General features: G+C 47.6%; 1 long non-coding RNA gene across 1 annotated transcript; it reads left to right on the top strand.

The window, feature by feature from the left end:
• The first annotated feature begins 805 nt into the window (after nt 1–805).
• Nucleotides 806–15,158, top strand: LOC139044560 (uncharacterized). The gene is made up of 3 exons (XR_011501584.1): nt 806–885; nt 922–7,464; nt 10,060–15,158. It is a non-coding gene; the product is annotated as an uncharacterized lncRNA (long non-coding RNA).
• Nucleotides 15,159–16,350: the final 1,192 nt, after the last annotated feature.

The raw sequence follows: 16,350 nt of genomic DNA, 5'->3' as shown, positions 1-16,350 counted from the left end.
GAGCTCCTGGAGGTAAAACTCACAAATTTCTCCCCCAATGACTGGGTTCCCTAGAGTTTTTTCCTCTCAGACTTGTCCACACTGAGCCTCCAGCAAGGCCTCAGTGACAGTTTGGAGTTTCCTGCCCCGGCCTGGGTTTCTGCTCCGATAAGATGTGATTCTCTGTATCGGCCTGCCTTCTCTACAGTGTGGTGAGGCACCGTGTGACCTCACTTCTCTGACAGATCTGAGAGGAGTGGTTGACTTTTTGGGTTGTTTGGCTCTTACTTGTTGTCAGGATGGAGGGACGCCTTCCAGCATCCTCACTCACTCACCCAAGCAGGGGCATGGGAACCTCATGATCACTCATGTCAGTACCTTTTGTTCTGGCCCGTTACCTGTGGAGACTTGCTGAGCAATACTATATGCCGAGCACTGTTCTAAGTGCTCTGCTTGTGGAATCAACACTCTGGTGACACTTTGGTTTTCCTAAAAGCAGAGCCTGCAACGGTGATTTGTGTGCATGAGATTTATTAAGAGAATGCTTTGAGGAAAAGCTGGTCAGGGAGAGAGAAAAGCAGGATAAGGAAAGAGAAGTGTTACAAGGAAGGGAGGGACTTCAGGTGAGGGAGGGATTTCAGGTGAGGGAGGGATTTCAGGTGAGGGTGGGATTTCAGGTGAGGGAGGGATTTCAGGTGAGGGTGGGATTTCAGGTGAGGGAGGGATTTCAGGTGAGAGAGGGATTTCAGGTGAGGGAGGGATTTCAGGTGAGGGTGGGATTTCAGGTGAGGGTGGGACTTCAGGTGAGGGAGGGATTTCAGGGGAGGAGGGATTTCAGGTGAGGGGGGGATTTCAGGTGAGAGATTTCAGGTGAGTGTGGGATTTCAGGTGAGCATGGGATTTCAGGTGAGGGAGGGATTTCACGTGAGCAAGGGATTTCAGGTGAGGATGGGATTTCAGGTGAGGATGGGATTTCAGGTGACCCGCTTCGAGCTCTGGAGTGTCAACTGCACCTGTGTCTTTGTTGAGGGAGGGAGCTGGGCTTTTCTCATCGTTATGGAGGAACCTGGGCTTTTCTGCCTGCACTCCAGCCAGGCGTTAGTTACAAGCCCTGGTTAGCACCCTCCAACTCCTTCCGTTTTACAGATGAGGAAATTGGGGCACAGAGAAGTTGACTATTTGCTCACTTTCACTTGGCCTGAAAGGGGTGTGGTTGAATTTGGACTCCCGGCTTTCTGGCTCTGCAGGTGTGTTTTTATTTTACACTTTATAAGGAACATTCAACTATTTATCTCATGTGATGTTCCAAAAGCTGTGTGAGGTAGTTGGGGCACCACCGTTCGGTTTACATTTTTAGGTGAGGAAATTGAAGGTGTGATCAAGGTTTAAAAAAAGAAAAGAAATCCAAGTCCTGGTCTTGTTCTCTCTGTAATGTCTTGCTCTCTTGAATCAACCAGAGTTTGTTTCAGTGACTGTGTGATTAAAGCAGTAATCACCTGATTTAGGAGCATACAATTTGAAGAGTATAGAGCCTCTACACTTGAAGGCATTCACAGGCCCGAAATGGAAAACCTTATCAATAGGGAGGTGGCCCCAGTTTTCACTTAGAGTTATTTAAATCACTTGTTGGCTGTCTGTCAAGGGGATGGACTTACTGCTTTGTAATTGTGAGATGATACCAAGAACAGCACCCTGCTGCTGAATTCCTGATGGCAGAAGAGTGAAAAATTGTGTGAAAAAGAGCTCATGCATGGAGGAAACTCAGCATGTTATTGGGGAGATCATATAATGACTTATTATCTTCATTAATATTCTGGAAGAAAAGGAGTTATAAATTAACTGAGAGGTTATAAATTTCAGCAGAAAAGAGACAAGGAGAAACTTGGGAAATGCTATTCCATCTGGGGAAAGATAACTTGAAATGGAGCTTTGTAACAGCTTTTTGGAATTAGTTTCCTGAAAAATCTTAGGAAAATAAGAATGCAAACAGGACAAAGTTTGTGCTGAAACACAGAAACAGCACAATCGACTGAAGTGTGTGGGCTACGTTCACTGCTTCTGTTTCTTATTCCTCAGTTCCTTTCAAATCCTCCAAAATCTGATTTCCACCGAGCTGTTTGCGGTGTCTCCCAGATTGATTCTCTCCTCTTTCCCTGTTCTGTCTGTATCCAGCTGCATTTCTGGGTAGGTTTGGCCAATGGGAGGAGTTGACAGAAGCCGTCAGGCGGTTTCCCTGGTGGTGGCTCAGTGTCCCCTGTCACTCAGGTTCTGTAGACCCAACCCTTGTCCTGAGTACCAGCTCACAGTAGGCAGCCTCGCCCCCTGTTCTAGCTCCCATTGGCAGTCCTGGCCTCTGGCTCTGGTATCACCATCTCCTCCTTGTGTTCCGTCAGCCCTACGGGTGGCAAAAACATCCTGGTATTGCCAATACCTGTGTTGCCTCATTGTCCATTTAGCTTCTCAGCTCTTCTATCACTTATCAACCAATTCCCTGTAGTACATTTCCTCTACTTGAATGGCCTCTCCTCAGTTTTTAATCATTTATGCCTCTCATAGCTCTGTTTGTGCCCTCTGCACTCTCCTCTCCACGCTCCTTGGACTAAGCAAACTCATCCGCTCCCACGCCTTCAGCCATCATCTCTGGCCACACGTCCTTGTCTCTAGTACCATTTTCCTGCCTGCCTAGAGGATGTCCCCCCCGGCACAGCTGCAAAACCTTTGAGCACTAGATGCCCCAACTTTCTCAGAGGACACAGGTGACGGTGGGGAGTCCCTTGGCTCAGAGATATTTGGGGATTTAACATTAGTGGCAGGAATGGCAATAGTACAAAGAGTATTATGGGTAAATGATGGGAAATTTAGATGATTTTTCTGCTTTCCACCTGCATGGCGCTAGTCCAGGATGCTGAGCTGCAGGACCTACAGAGTTCCAGGCAGGTAGTGTAATTGAGTGAAGAGGGCTGGAAAAAGAAAATTGGTCTCTTGATTTCTGTTCTTTTGATGCAGAAACACTTTGCATATGTATAGAAACACGTTGGAATACACTTCCCTTCCACAAGGAAAATGTTCTCTTCCTGTATTCAGGAAACATTCTGCCCTCTTTGTCTATCTTTTGTTTTCTGACTTGATAGAGACATAAATACAGAAAAGTACTTTTTTTCTATAAAAAACACCCCTGCAAGCCTATGCTGAGTAACAACTCCGGGATCAACTCACCCCTGATGGCATTGCTACGCGTGTCAGGGCTGCCGTGGAGCCTCCGGAAAATCAGAGGGGCCAGCCCTGGCTGAGGGGCTGCAGGCAGCTCCAGCTGAGTGTTGCCCTATAGGAAATGGATCTTGTGTTCCAGATCCTCCAATTTGTATTTTTTAAAGATTGGTACCTGAGCTAATAACTGTTGCCAATATTTTTTTTTGTCCCCAAATCCCCCCAGTATATAGTTGTATATTTTTTTAGTTGTGGGTCTTTCTAGTTGTGGCACGTGGGATGCCGTCTCAGCATGGCTTGTTGAGTGGTGCCATGTCTGCACCCAGGATCTGAACCAGAGAAACCCTGGGCTGCTGAAGCGGAGCGTGCGAACTTAACTACTTGGCCATGGGGCCGGCCCCTTTTTAAGATTTTTTTTTTTGGAGGAAGATTAGCCCTGAGCTAACATCTGATGCCAATCCTCCTCTTTTTTCTGAGGAAGACTGGCCCTGAGCTAACATCCATGCCCATCTTCCTCTACTTTATGTGTGGGATGCCTGCCACAGCATGGCTTGCTGAGTGGTGCCATGTCCCCACCTGGGATCCGAACTGGCGAAACCCGGGTCTCCAAAGTGGAATGTGCAAGCTTAACCGCTGTGCCACTTGGTTGGCCCCCAATTTTTTTTTTCTTTTTGAGGAAGATTAGCCCTGAGCTAACATCTGCTGCCAGTCTTCCTCTTTTTTTGCTGAGGAAGACTGGCCCTGAGCTAACATCCATGCCCATCTTCCTGTACTTTATATGTGGGACGCCTACCACAGCATGGCTTGCCAAGCAGTGCCATGTCATGATCCCAACCGGCTAACCCCGGGCCACTGAAGTGGAATGTGTGAACTTAACCTCTGCACCACTGCGCTGGCCCCAATCCTCCAATTTTTAAAGAAAATCCAGAAATCCATATTTTTGTGTGATTATCTCCTGATTTGGAAAAACTCAGAAACATGTGCTATCTTTGATTTGAAAACATACATACACATATGTTCTCTGGGCCAAATAAAACCTGTTCACGTGCTGTGCATCCTGGGGCTTGGTTTGTGGCTTCTCGTCTAGTCCCCGTCTGCATGCTAAGTCTCATGTAGTTCTTTAAACTGGTGTCTCTGAGCTAAAGACACTTGGGGTATTTCCACAGCGTTTCTCAATCCTTGTTGATATTTGCTGGATCTTTGTTGAATCTTGCTGGATATTTGTTGTTTCTTCCTCCAGATCCACTCTTCACCCTTCTCTTCTCATTCCTAATCTCTGTCTCGGGTAGGAGGGGGGAGCTAACTGGTGTGTCCTCATCAATGGCCTCTCTATCTGGCTTCCTATTAGGTTGAGCCAATGAGAGGCGTGGGTGAGAGATGGGGGCAAGGAGGGAGATCTCAAGGTGGATTACACTCATGGCTGGGCAGTGAAGGTCACTCCTCTTGGACCATGACTTCGGCTATTACTGAGGAAATTATGAATTGAGTAATGTTTCAACCTGCTATCCAAAATGCTAGCTCTGGGGCTGGCCTATGGTGTAGTGATTAAGTTTGGTGCATTCTGCTTCAGTGGCCAGGTTTGTGGGTTTGGATCCCAGATGTGGACCTATACTACTCGTCAGCCAAGCTGTGGCAGTGACTCACATATAGAATGGAGGAAGATTGGCACAGATGTTAGCTCAGTGCTAATCTTCCTCAGCAAACAAAGCAAAACAAAATAAAACAAAAAGCTAGCTCAACACCTCTGCAGCCATAGTCCTTGACCAGTCTTGGTATAGAATATTTGGGTTGCAATTATTGTCAGAGGCAGGAGTTTGCTTCTTATGGATGCATCTTCCCCTGATTGTCACATCTGAAGCTGAACTTTTTTTCTCATTGGCTTCACTGCCTCTAGCTGGCAGTTACTGGCGCATCTTTGCAATTAGCCATTATAGGTGAATAGAAGCTTGCTTTTAGTTTTTAAAAGTAGTTTTTGCAGTTAATAACCAAATTTGGCTTTTACCTCATCCCCTCCTTTCCTGAGGCAGGATAATCACAATCAGAACCCTTTGGTGATATCCCATATTATTAAGTGTGAGACCCACCCTTTAACATTTCCTGTATTATGGAGTTGAAGTCCCACCTGCTTTCTCTCTTTGGGGGCGTCTCCAGGCTCTTGCTCCCTCGTTCTTCCCCCAGGTCCTCAGTCCTTCTTGGTTTCAATTCTTTGTCATTCCAGATGCAATTTCACGATGCAGTCATCCTTCAATCTCTTTCTTGCGGGCATCCTTACTTCCTTTGTCCCCATGTCCATCTGCTCCACTTGTTCTGCAAACCCTCAACTCATGTCTTCTTCTTTGGAGTTCCTTCTCCAAAACTTGAGATGCTGAGAGATGCTGGAGGCACTCGCTCCACATGCATGTGTCTGGGTTAGATGTAAGTTGATAGCATCTGATGTCAATGGAGTGTACAACTCTGTTTGGCAATCCTTTAACATTTCCTTCAACCTTCTCCCACTCTTCCCAGGGTCCCATCTCCACTCAAGCTTCCTTTCTTCCTATGGACAATCTTATTTAACATTTCCCAGAAGAAAGACAGACAGTAATTGCTCCCATGCACACATTGTCTGCATCAGCACCAGCCTTTGCCTCCATCACCACGCTTTGATGATGAGCCCCTCCTAGCCAAGGTCGTCTGTCAGCTGAAGCGCTGCCTCTCCAGTCTCCTCCACAAACTTACTCTGTGAAACTTGCCTTCTATTTCTGTACTTTTATCTTCTTTCTCTCCATTGACTTTTTCCCTGCAGAAGAAAAACACTTTCAAATCTTTCCCATTAGAAAACAGTGGAACAAAAGGACATCTTCTGGCGACCCAGCTCCCCTCTGATGTCCCTCCGTCCACCCCGAGCCCTCTCCTTCCTGTCACACTCAGGTCTCACGAAGGGTCTTCGGCTCTCGGTAATGTGCTTTCTGGCCCCATCTTGAAAAGGTTACCTGTGATTTTGCTGTTGTTAAATTCAATAGACACGTTTCAGTTGACATTTTATTTGACCTTTTGGGACATCTGACCTTTTGGACCACTCCATTCTTGAGATTCTTCCCTTCATTTCCTTGGCCCTGTTCTCCTGGTTAATCTAGCTGTCTTGTTCCTTCTCGGTCTCCCCTGTTTAGTCCTTAAAGCTTGGTTTCCGCTGGGTCCCCGCTTAGCCTCCTGTGTTTCTGATACGGTGTCCTCTTTTTGGGCGGTCTCACCTATGCTCATGACTTCATGCACCACTGACTCACTGTTGTTTCCCTGTACCCAGACTAGACTACCCTCCTGACCTCTAAGCTTGTATAGTCAACATATTTTTGTTACATCTTCCAAAGGCACACAAAAAACAATGCTTCCAAAACAGAACTGAATTCTTTCTCTCTCCTTCCAGCCACCTCTCTCCCCACCTCACCTCTCTGGAAATCCCACCTCTCCTTATTTCAGTGAAGCACACGCTCAGAGCTCTCCCCTGGGTGAGAATTCTGGGCATCATTCTAAATTCCTCCTTTTACTTTGCTTCTACACTTCCAGTTAATCAGTCTCGTCTCTTTTCTAGAAACGTCTGATACTGATCACCTCCTCTGCATCGCCCCTCAAATTTAGGCCCTCCTGCTGTCTCCTTTAGAAGATTTCGGAAGCTCTGTGACCTGCCTCGCTTGCAATGGCCAGGCCCGCTCAAAGCTCCAGGATTCCCTGCTGGGCAGTCACACACCTGCCAAAGCACAGCATTCAAGTCTCCCAAGAAACCAGCCATGGAAGCCTTCCTACCTGAGCAAACACTCTTTGTTTGACTTGTTCAGAGACCACAGAGGCCAGCACACCTGCAGATGGGAGGAGAAAGTCTGGCTCCATTCCTGCTAAGACCCGACTCAAAGACTCAGGCTCCTTGAGCTCTCTGCAGGGTGATATTACTGTCTGTTTCCCCAGAGGGAGATGCCACTGGGGCCTGTCTGGCTGTGCTAGTCTGGATTTTCATGTTTTGTTATTTTCCTGTATCTTATCAGTGAGAGAAACAGCTTGCAATTTATGACTTCCTTACTCATTTTTTTCCCTTAGTGTCTCAAGTCTTCTCCTGTATCCCCCCGTCCTCCCCTCAGCTGTCAGTGTGAGCTTTCCTGTATTTAATCAGACTCCTTTCCTCCCATTCCCCACAGGCAGCGCTTGACCAAGAGGTGAAGACGAGATGCGGGCTCTTGGTTCTGGGGAAAGGTGGTTCCTCTCGGTCAGACTTTAGGGCTCTGCAATCCCAGCTGTCGTTTCCATCAGGTACAGCTCCAAACTGTCTTCACCTTTCATTTCAAGTACCTCCTCCCTGATTTCCCCAGGCAGACTGTGCCCTCGGCTGTCGTCCCCTCGCTCTGGGCACGTCTCCCCTGCCCTCCAGCATCCCCTGTAAGCCATTATGCTTCGCCTGTCTGCTTTTCCACCGCAGTGTAAGCTCCCTGAGAGCAGTTCTCTGCCCTTTCTTGTTGATGTGCCCAGGGTCAAGCACGTCCTGGGCACATGATAAAGCTTGTTGAACGAACAAATCAGACTTCACATCCTTCCCCACCAGCAGTGGGAAAAAACACATCAGTGAGAAAATATGCACCTCCCATTTGGCTGCAGCTTCACGCTTCTGGTCACCTAGATTAGAGATGTTCAAACCGCCCTCTTCATTTCCCAAATCCAAGAAGTCAAAGAATCTTGGTGGTTTTTTTTTTTTTTAATCAAATGGCATGGACTTCACTCCCTACTGTCCATTCTGTTAGTACCACGTGTATCCAGATTCTTGCTTTCTCTCATCAAGAATTGAGTAGATTTTTTTCTTTTTGCTTAAACACTACTATTTGAGTGATTATGCCAGTCACTGATTGGTTGTAAGATTCTCCTCCAGAGATTTTTAACCCGGGTGAGAGATGCCCCAAAGAGTCCTGTGGATGGTCTTTAAAGATCTGTCAACCTTCTGAAATACTATGCAAATTGTTCAGTATGTGTATTTTTTTTCTTGGGCACAAGGTCTACCTTTGTGTTGACTTTCAAAGGGCTCTGTGCTCCCTCACTGGTCTTCTCACCTCCTAACCCAGGGCAGCTGGGCCGGGCCCCCTCCTGAAGCTGGCCTCACCAGACCGCTTCGAGGCACAGAGACTTGTCTGCTCCTCCATCTGGCCCCGTCCACTTTCCCAGCCTGATTTTACGCTCCCCTCTCGTCCTGAGCCCTCTGCACTGGGAGGCCTGCTCTGCGCTGTCACAGTCCTGACTCTGCTCCTGTGCTGGGCAGGGATTCTCAGCCCTGAGGAGGAGTGAGGGGGGCTCTCTCCGGGACATTCACGGAGCTCTGCAGAGGGGGCTGCAGAGGGCGGGGGAGGCTGGGTACATGTGGGTAAATGTACCCATTGGAGCCTGTTGTCCGACCCTGGACAGGTGCAGTTTCTGGCAGAGGGCTTTCTGGAGAAGACCCTCAGAGAGTTAATGATCTGGTTTAATCAGCCGAGAAGATAGAAAAGCCGTAGGGTTTGGTTGGTGTTGTGGGCCTGTCTGCTCCTGGAGGATGCAGGAGGGCTCCGAGGTGGGCAGTGAGCAGGCAGCCCCGGGGTGTGGGTGGGGAGAGGGCGCGGGGTGCTGGCCCCAGACAGCACCCAGCAGACCAGCAGAGGGTGGCTGGTATTGATCAGCTCATCCTAACGGAATAGCTGCTCCACACCTGGGGGAACTCCACCCGCGGGGCTGGATTTCAGTCACGAGGAGACTAACGGCACGGAGTTGGCGGTAGAGGGACTGGACACTGGGCAGCTTACCATGGCAGGGACGCAGTGACAGGGCCCAAGGGGGCAATGTCAGTCCTCCCAGAATGATGCAGGAGTCCACATGTGCCTCTCAACCTGGGAGCAGGAAAAGAATAGGACCAGCAGCCAGGCTGGATTCCCTGCCTTGATCCCAAGGGACAGGTCTCTAATGGCGGAATCTTGGGCACCATGGAAGGTGATAGATAGATAGTAGCTTGTGTTTATTTAGCACTTACTGTGCGATAGGTGCTGTTCAAAGCACTTCCCGTGTATCATTTCATTTAATCCTCCACCCTGTGAGGTCAGATCTTTTCAGTTGAGGAAACGGAGGAGGGGAACAGTTAAGGAACACCTGGTTGGAGCTCACACACAGATGCAGTTAGGGGTAGAGCTGGATCTGAAGCCAGGCTGGCAGTTTCTGAGCAGAGCAGGCTCTCAAATCCACCTCATGGGCAGCTGCCAGCTCTGGACTTCAGGGTGTCCTGCCGCCCAAGGGCACAGCGAGAGTCAGCAAGCATCGCTGCCTTACTGACTGTCATGGTCTCTACCGGCCTATCCCTCTGTCGGTCTGTGGTGCCCATACCTCCTATCAGTGCATGGCCCTGACGCTAAGATTGGGAAGGCAGAGACAGAGTGGGGAAGGTTCAGAGAAAAGCAACAAAAATGATTCAGGAAAGAAAGGAATTGATGTATGTGGAAAGATAAAAGGAGATAAATTTCTCTGACTGGGCCAGGTGATGGCTGAGGAAGGACGGGAACACCCAAGAGGGCAAAGAATGGGCTGGATCTGTCTTTTTTTAGGTACTTTACAGCTCCAGCATCAACACTTCTCTCTCTGTGGTCTCAGGCTGAAATTCAACAGGGATTTATTGAGTGTAGGAGGCTTTGCTTTTAGATTCAGTGTGTTTCCAGAGGCTGCTCTTAAGCGGATCAGTTGTGAGGTTAGATCCCGAGGGTGCTTGTGTTAGTCCCTTCATCCGAGCTGATGTATCTTGGCATCATTGTTGGAAGTCATCAAATGAGTGGCATAAGATAGCAAGACATGATTTTTATACGTGAAAGAGACCTTAGAGATCATCTGATCTTCATTTTATAGATGTGAAGACAAAAGCTCCAAGCAGTTAACTCATCTGCCCGAAGTTGTATGGTGAAGCTGGCGACCGGGGAGGCCGGGAGGCATCCTGGTTAGAAGAACAGCTTGAACGGAGCCATGAAAGACAGCCAGGCCACCCACAGTGCGTGTGTGCCGAGGGACCACGGGGTACCAGGCCCAGGTTGAATCCCTGGGATGCAGCCTTGAGCCAGACAGGCCAGGTCCCTGCCCTCACTGTACTTTATGTTCTCATAGGAACTACAAGGGCTGGCAAAATCCATGCTAAACTCGGCTGTCCTCCCTCCTGGATCTGTGCCCACGCAGCCAAGATTCAATGGACGAAAACATACACCTCTGCTTACTGACCTCTCCTTGGTTCATGACAACCTATCTCAAATGAGCACTCCACGCGACCCTGCAATTTGATTTTCTTTTTGTTTTGTTTTTTTTGCTTTTTCTCCCAAAAATCCCCCCAGCACATACTTGTATATTTTAGTTGTGGGTCCTTCTAGTTGTGGCATGTGGGATGCCACCGCAGCGTGGCCTGATGAGCGGTGCCATATCCGTGTCCAGGATCCAAACTGGTGAAACCCTGGGCTGCCAAAGCAGAGTGCGCGAACTTAACCGCTCGGCCACGGGGCCGGCCCCTGATTCTCTTTAATATTTTGTTTTCTCACTTGCAGTGGTTTAGAAATATCTCAGCAAATCCTTTGACATTTCTGCTATTAAGAGATAGAGTCGGGGCTGGCCCCGTGGCCGAGTGGTTAAGTTCGTGCGCTCCGCTGCAGGCGGCCCAGTGTTTCGTTGGTTCAAATCCTGGGCGCGGACATGGCACTGCTCATCAAACCACACTGAGGCAGTGTCCCACATGCCACAACTAGAAGGACCCACAACGAAGAATATACAACTATGTACCGGAGGGCTTTGGGGAGAAAAAGGAAAAAATAAAATCTTAAAAAAAACAAAGAAAAAAGAGATAGAGTATACATCCCCTCACTTTGAGTCCAGGTGGGACCTTGTGACTGTCTGCATGACTAGAACACCGCAGAAGGCACACCGTGTGACTTCTGAGGCCAGGTTAGAAAAGGCCATGAAGATTCTGCCAGTTTCTTTTGGGAAACTGGGAGCCTTGAGCTGCGGTGTGAAAAGTCCGGCTATCCTGGGGCCACCATGTGGAAAGACACATGGATAGACTATATTTGTTGTTAGTGCCGTGGAGCGGATTCTGACCCCTAATGACCCTGTGCACAGCAGAGGGGAACCCTGCCTGGTCCTCTCACCTCCGGTGCTCTATCAGACAATGCTCCCCTGCTCTTCACAGGGTTTTTATGGCCAAGTTTTTTGGAAGTGGGTGGCCGGGTCCTTCTTCCTAGTCTGTCTTAGTCTGGAAGCTCTGCTGACACCTGTCCATCATGGGGGGCCCTGCTGGGATTTGAAATAGCAGAGGCATAGCTTTCAGCATCACAGCAACATGCAGCCACCACAGTGTGATAACTGACAGGTGGGTGGTGTGGTGGCCTGACTGGGATACAAACTCAGACCATGACAGTGAGGACGCTGGATCTTAACCACTAGACCACCAGGGCTGGCTATGGACTCTCTCTCCATATATATTTATAGAGAGAGAACTCCAAAGAGCCCAAGCGTTGCCTTTCCAGCCCAGGAGCCAGCCTTCCAAGTCTTCCAGACGACCGCAGCCACACCCACCACTTGACCACAATTTTATTGGGGACACTGAGTCAGAACTGCCTAGCTGGGCACACTCAACCCCTAGATTCATGAGCAAAATAGAGGATTACTACTCTTGTGAGTCACTGTGCTGAGGTGGTTTCTTATGCAGCGGTAGATGGCTGGGACACCACCCTCCAAAGGCGCTGATTCACACCTGACTTTTCTCAACTCTGTAACACTGCTCTCACTTCTCTCTCAGCTGATAGTCCTTGTCATAATTCATTGAGAAAATACAAGCAAGCCACCAGAAACTCCTTCACCTCTGCCCTCCAAACCCACCTCCCTACCAGCGTCTGTGCCCAAACCATCTGTCCACCTTCCTGTTAGCGAGGGAGCGAGCGTTCTGTTCCTACCAAACCCTCCACTTGGGCAGGGTCCTCCTCCCACCCTGAACCTTGAGGTGAAGGTGCAGGATGGTCAGAGGGGACTCACTGTGGTGGCAGAGCCAAGGGTCCAGTGGCTCATGAAGCACCCAGTGGTGGTGGCCCACCTGGGCAGCGTCCTAGGTGGGTGCTCATCACCATGGACTCCTGTCACATCATTGTGTTGAGGCTCTGGGCTGTCTTGGACCTGCCTGTCTTTTAGCTGATTCTTTAGCCTCTTATCAACTTTGTCAGCCACTTGCTGCCTTCAGACATATTCCCATTCTGTTTAACGTAGCCAGGGTTGGTTTCTATTTTGTTTTTCAACCAAGAACCCTGACTCGTAGAGGGGTGATTACTCATTCTACAAAAAAGACTTGCTGTGGGATTTCTTTTTTGTTCCTCCCTCCTTCCTTGCCTTCCCTCCTTCCATCTTTCCTCCTTTCCTTCTTTTCTTCCTTCCTTCCAATGAGATTTTCTCTTAAAAATGTTTGTTTTAATACAGAAATGTATAAAGAAGAAAATGAGACAGTCCATGATTATACTTCCCAATTACCTTTTTGGACACTTTCCACCCCTGCCCCTTTAATCAAATAACTAATATGTAAACATGGTTAGAAGAATCCAGAAAGGGCCAGTAGGTCTTCACTGAAAAGGCTGCCTTCTCTCCGAGTCCCTCTCTCCAAGGGAAACTACATTTATCTCATCACACACAGGCATATCACATACCTTTTAATATCACTATTTGTGTGATTCACTCATTCATTCATTTCTGGGGGCCTAGATTCTGTTTTAGAGGTACAGTGGTGAGCAAAGCAGCTATAATTCCTGTCTTCATGGAGTTTACATTCGTGGGGCATGTGGGGGCCTTCATGAGGCCCTTCAAAAGCATCCCTTTTCCCTCCTCAAACTCTGATCAAATTGAAATATAAAAGAAGAGATTGACATTTAGAATCATTGATTAAAGATCATTTACCTCTGTTGTTGCTAAAGGCTAAGCAGAAGGATATAGGACAGTGTGGACTGGCCAACACCAACATCCAGCCATGGGCTGATCTGGACTGAGCTCCCCAATTGGGAGACTGTCTGATAAGGACGGGGGAGCAGCAGAGGAGAGCTCCTGCTCCCCGAGGCACATGGGGCTGCTGAGCAGATCATGTCCACTTATTCTCCCCAAATTTACTGACTGCATGGGTCACTCCATCTCCCCTGGCTTGAGAGATCAGCAGTGTATCACTAACCAGGGTTCTTTCGATGTACGAGGAAACATCAGAAGGTGGAACAAGGGTTCTCACAGGGAAGAAAGATGATAATAATTCTATAATCAAACACGGAAAGGTGAGTTTTCCATTGTGACCAGTCCCATAAGCGAGGTTCATGGTAACTTACTTAATTACTTACTGATGGACACTCCAGGTGTTCCCTGATTGTGTTCTGATGACAGTGCAACAGTGAGCATCCTGGGACATAGATCTCGTGATGTATTCACAAACCAGCTGGTGACAAGTAAATTCCCAGGAGTGGAGTTGCTGGGCCAAAGGACAGGTGCATTTCATTTCTCTTTTTTTGAGGTGTACATCATTATATTTTAATTTCTGTGCAGACTACATCATGTTCACCATCCAAAGACTAATTACAATCCATCACACCACACATGTCCCCAGTCACCCTTTTGCCCTGCTCCCTGCCCCCTTCCCCACTGGTAATCACCAATCAAATCTCTGTATCTAAGTATTTGTTTGTTGTTGCTGCCGTTGTTTTTATCTTCTCTTTATGAGTGAGATCATACGGTATTTGACTTTCTCCCTGTGACTTATTTCACTCAGCATAATGCCCTCAAGGTCCACCCATGTTGTTTCAAATGGCAAGATTTCTTCTTTTTTTTTTTTTTATAGCTGAGTAGTATTCCATCGTGTATATATACCACATTTTCTTTATCCATTCATCCCTTAATGGGCACTTAGGTTGTTTTCAAGTCTGTTTCCAGTGGGATACCTGGATCATATGGCAGATCTAGTCTTAATTTTTTGAGGAATCTCCATACTCTTTTCCGTAGTGGCTGCACCAGTTTGCATTCCCACCCGCAGTGTATGAGAGTTCTCTTCTCTCCATAGAAAGGTGCATTTCTAGTGTTGATCGCTGTTGCCGAGTGCTCCCCAAGAACTGGCACCAATCTGCATTCCCATCAACGGAGTGTGAAAGGAGTTACAGGGTAAAACAAGGATGCACAAAGTCTGTTTTAAATGATTCAGATAGAGCATTCAATTTGTACAAAATCAGGTAAAGTGACAGCAGGTAAGTTTATAGATGTTTGCTGGGCAGTTTCCTCATGTGATCTCATTAATCCTCATGCCTCTGAGGAGGGTATTATGATTTCCATTTCAGAAATGATGATATTGAGGCTAAACAAGATGAAACTGCCCAAGGTCACGGAGCTATAAATGGCAGAGACAGTTCTAATCCGGGCAGTCTGGTTCCTGCGGTTGGATTTATAGCCTTGGACACCAGCTGTGAGACACACGGAGGCTCTGCAAAGAAGAAAAGATAGTAAGAAGACTGTGCTGCCGTAAAGAAATGAATTCTTTTAAGAAAAGGTGCTGCTTTCATGCAAATGTTCCTGATAATGAAAGTATGAAAGAATCCTCGACAAAATGTGTGTATATAAGAAGAAGTGCTCAATAAAGTGTTTTCCAAAGATTTGCATGAAACGTCAGCTGGGTTTTGATGCTTGCTGGTTGTTTCAAATGTTTATTCATGTTGAACAATGTTTATTTATCGAAAGTACCATCTATTTAAATCAAATTATCTCCATAACTGAATATTTATACGGATGCTTTATTGAATATTCCTAAACCACAAACGATTTATTCACAGTTATAAATGTTTACTTCTTTAGAGTAAAAAATTGCTTAAAAGGAACTTAAAAGCAAATTGACGTTTCTGTGGTTTGTGAACATCTGCAGTGCTTTCTGCACATTAGCTGCTAGATATTGCTGCCTTAGAAAACAGTTAGATATTCTAATTATTTATGTTCAATAAAATATTTAAAATTTACACAGCATCTCTTTTATTGTGTCATGTAACAGCAGCAGCTCTTGGCTCTGGGACAGGCTGGTAATAGATGGATTTTGAGATTTTTCAAACACCTCAGCTTTGTGCCAGCATTTAATTAGCTGAAACCCCATTTATTTCACTGTACACTCCAGCGCCATGAACGTTAGGCCTTAAATAATCCTGGGCTGAACAGATGCCAGTATGAGCTGTGAAAAAAAGCAATAAACAACGTGATGTAGTGCCTCATGGTTTTATTCACTGCCTGAAGGTTCCCAGGGACTAGATTTGGAAACTTTACTGATATCTATAGAGGACCATTGACCCCCTGATTGATGGGTGCAGCCACTTGCTCCACTGGGTTAGGGGAGGATGAGCGCTCGGGAGTCTGGAGGCCCGAGTGGGAAGACTTGATGTTCTCACCTGCAAAGTGGGGGCCGGCGGAGGGGGTGGAGCACTGGATGAGCACCTCTGGGCCCTCTTGGCTCCATGAGTGACGGTTGAGTCCCGAGGCTGAGAGGGACTCGAGCGCTCCCTCTCTTTCTGGGTGTGCCAGTTACTTTGTTAGTGACCTCCACTGTACTCCTTTTGAATCAGGTGGGGCTCCAGTTTTCCAGGTTACACTGGACACCCTCTCTCCCCAAACACGTGCACCCATCTAGTGTCAACCTTAAAAGTGCCCTGTGTTGGTCCCCATGATGGAAGCAGTGAACATGCTGGGAAAACGGAGTGCGTCTGGAGCAAAGAGGCGCACGCTTGCCAGGAAGGTGGCTGGGAAGGCTGGCTCTGGACATCCTAAGTAGCCCCTGTCTCCTCCCCCACTGCATTCTATGAGCCTCGAGTTCTTGGGAGTAAGGGGACACCCCTCCCCAGGCAAGGTCTGTTGTGACAGGAAAACAAACTGGAAAACAAGAGGCCCACATCAACCCTGTAAACCTCACTGCTCTTCTCTCCACCATCCTTTTCTCGAAGGCCTCTTTCTCTTCTTCACCCTTTCTTCAAGGGGCAAGAACATTATGGGAGAAAAGTGAGGGGAAAAACAGCAGAAGGCTGTGGGATAGACAGGAAGAAGAAATAAATTAGGAGATTTGGATTCTACTCAGCTTGGAATGCAAAAGGGGCAGGCAGCTGAGAATAGGCACGGATGGGG

The sequence above is a fragment of the Equus asinus genome, chromosome 2 (genome assembly GCF_041296235.1).
Source record: "Equus asinus isolate D_3611 breed Donkey chromosome 2, EquAss-T2T_v2, whole genome shotgun sequence".
Classification (NCBI taxonomy): Eukaryota; Metazoa; Chordata; class Mammalia; order Perissodactyla; family Equidae; genus Equus; species Equus asinus.
Note: the sequence above shows the minus strand (reverse complement) of the source record. Positions and strands in the feature narration are given on the sequence as shown.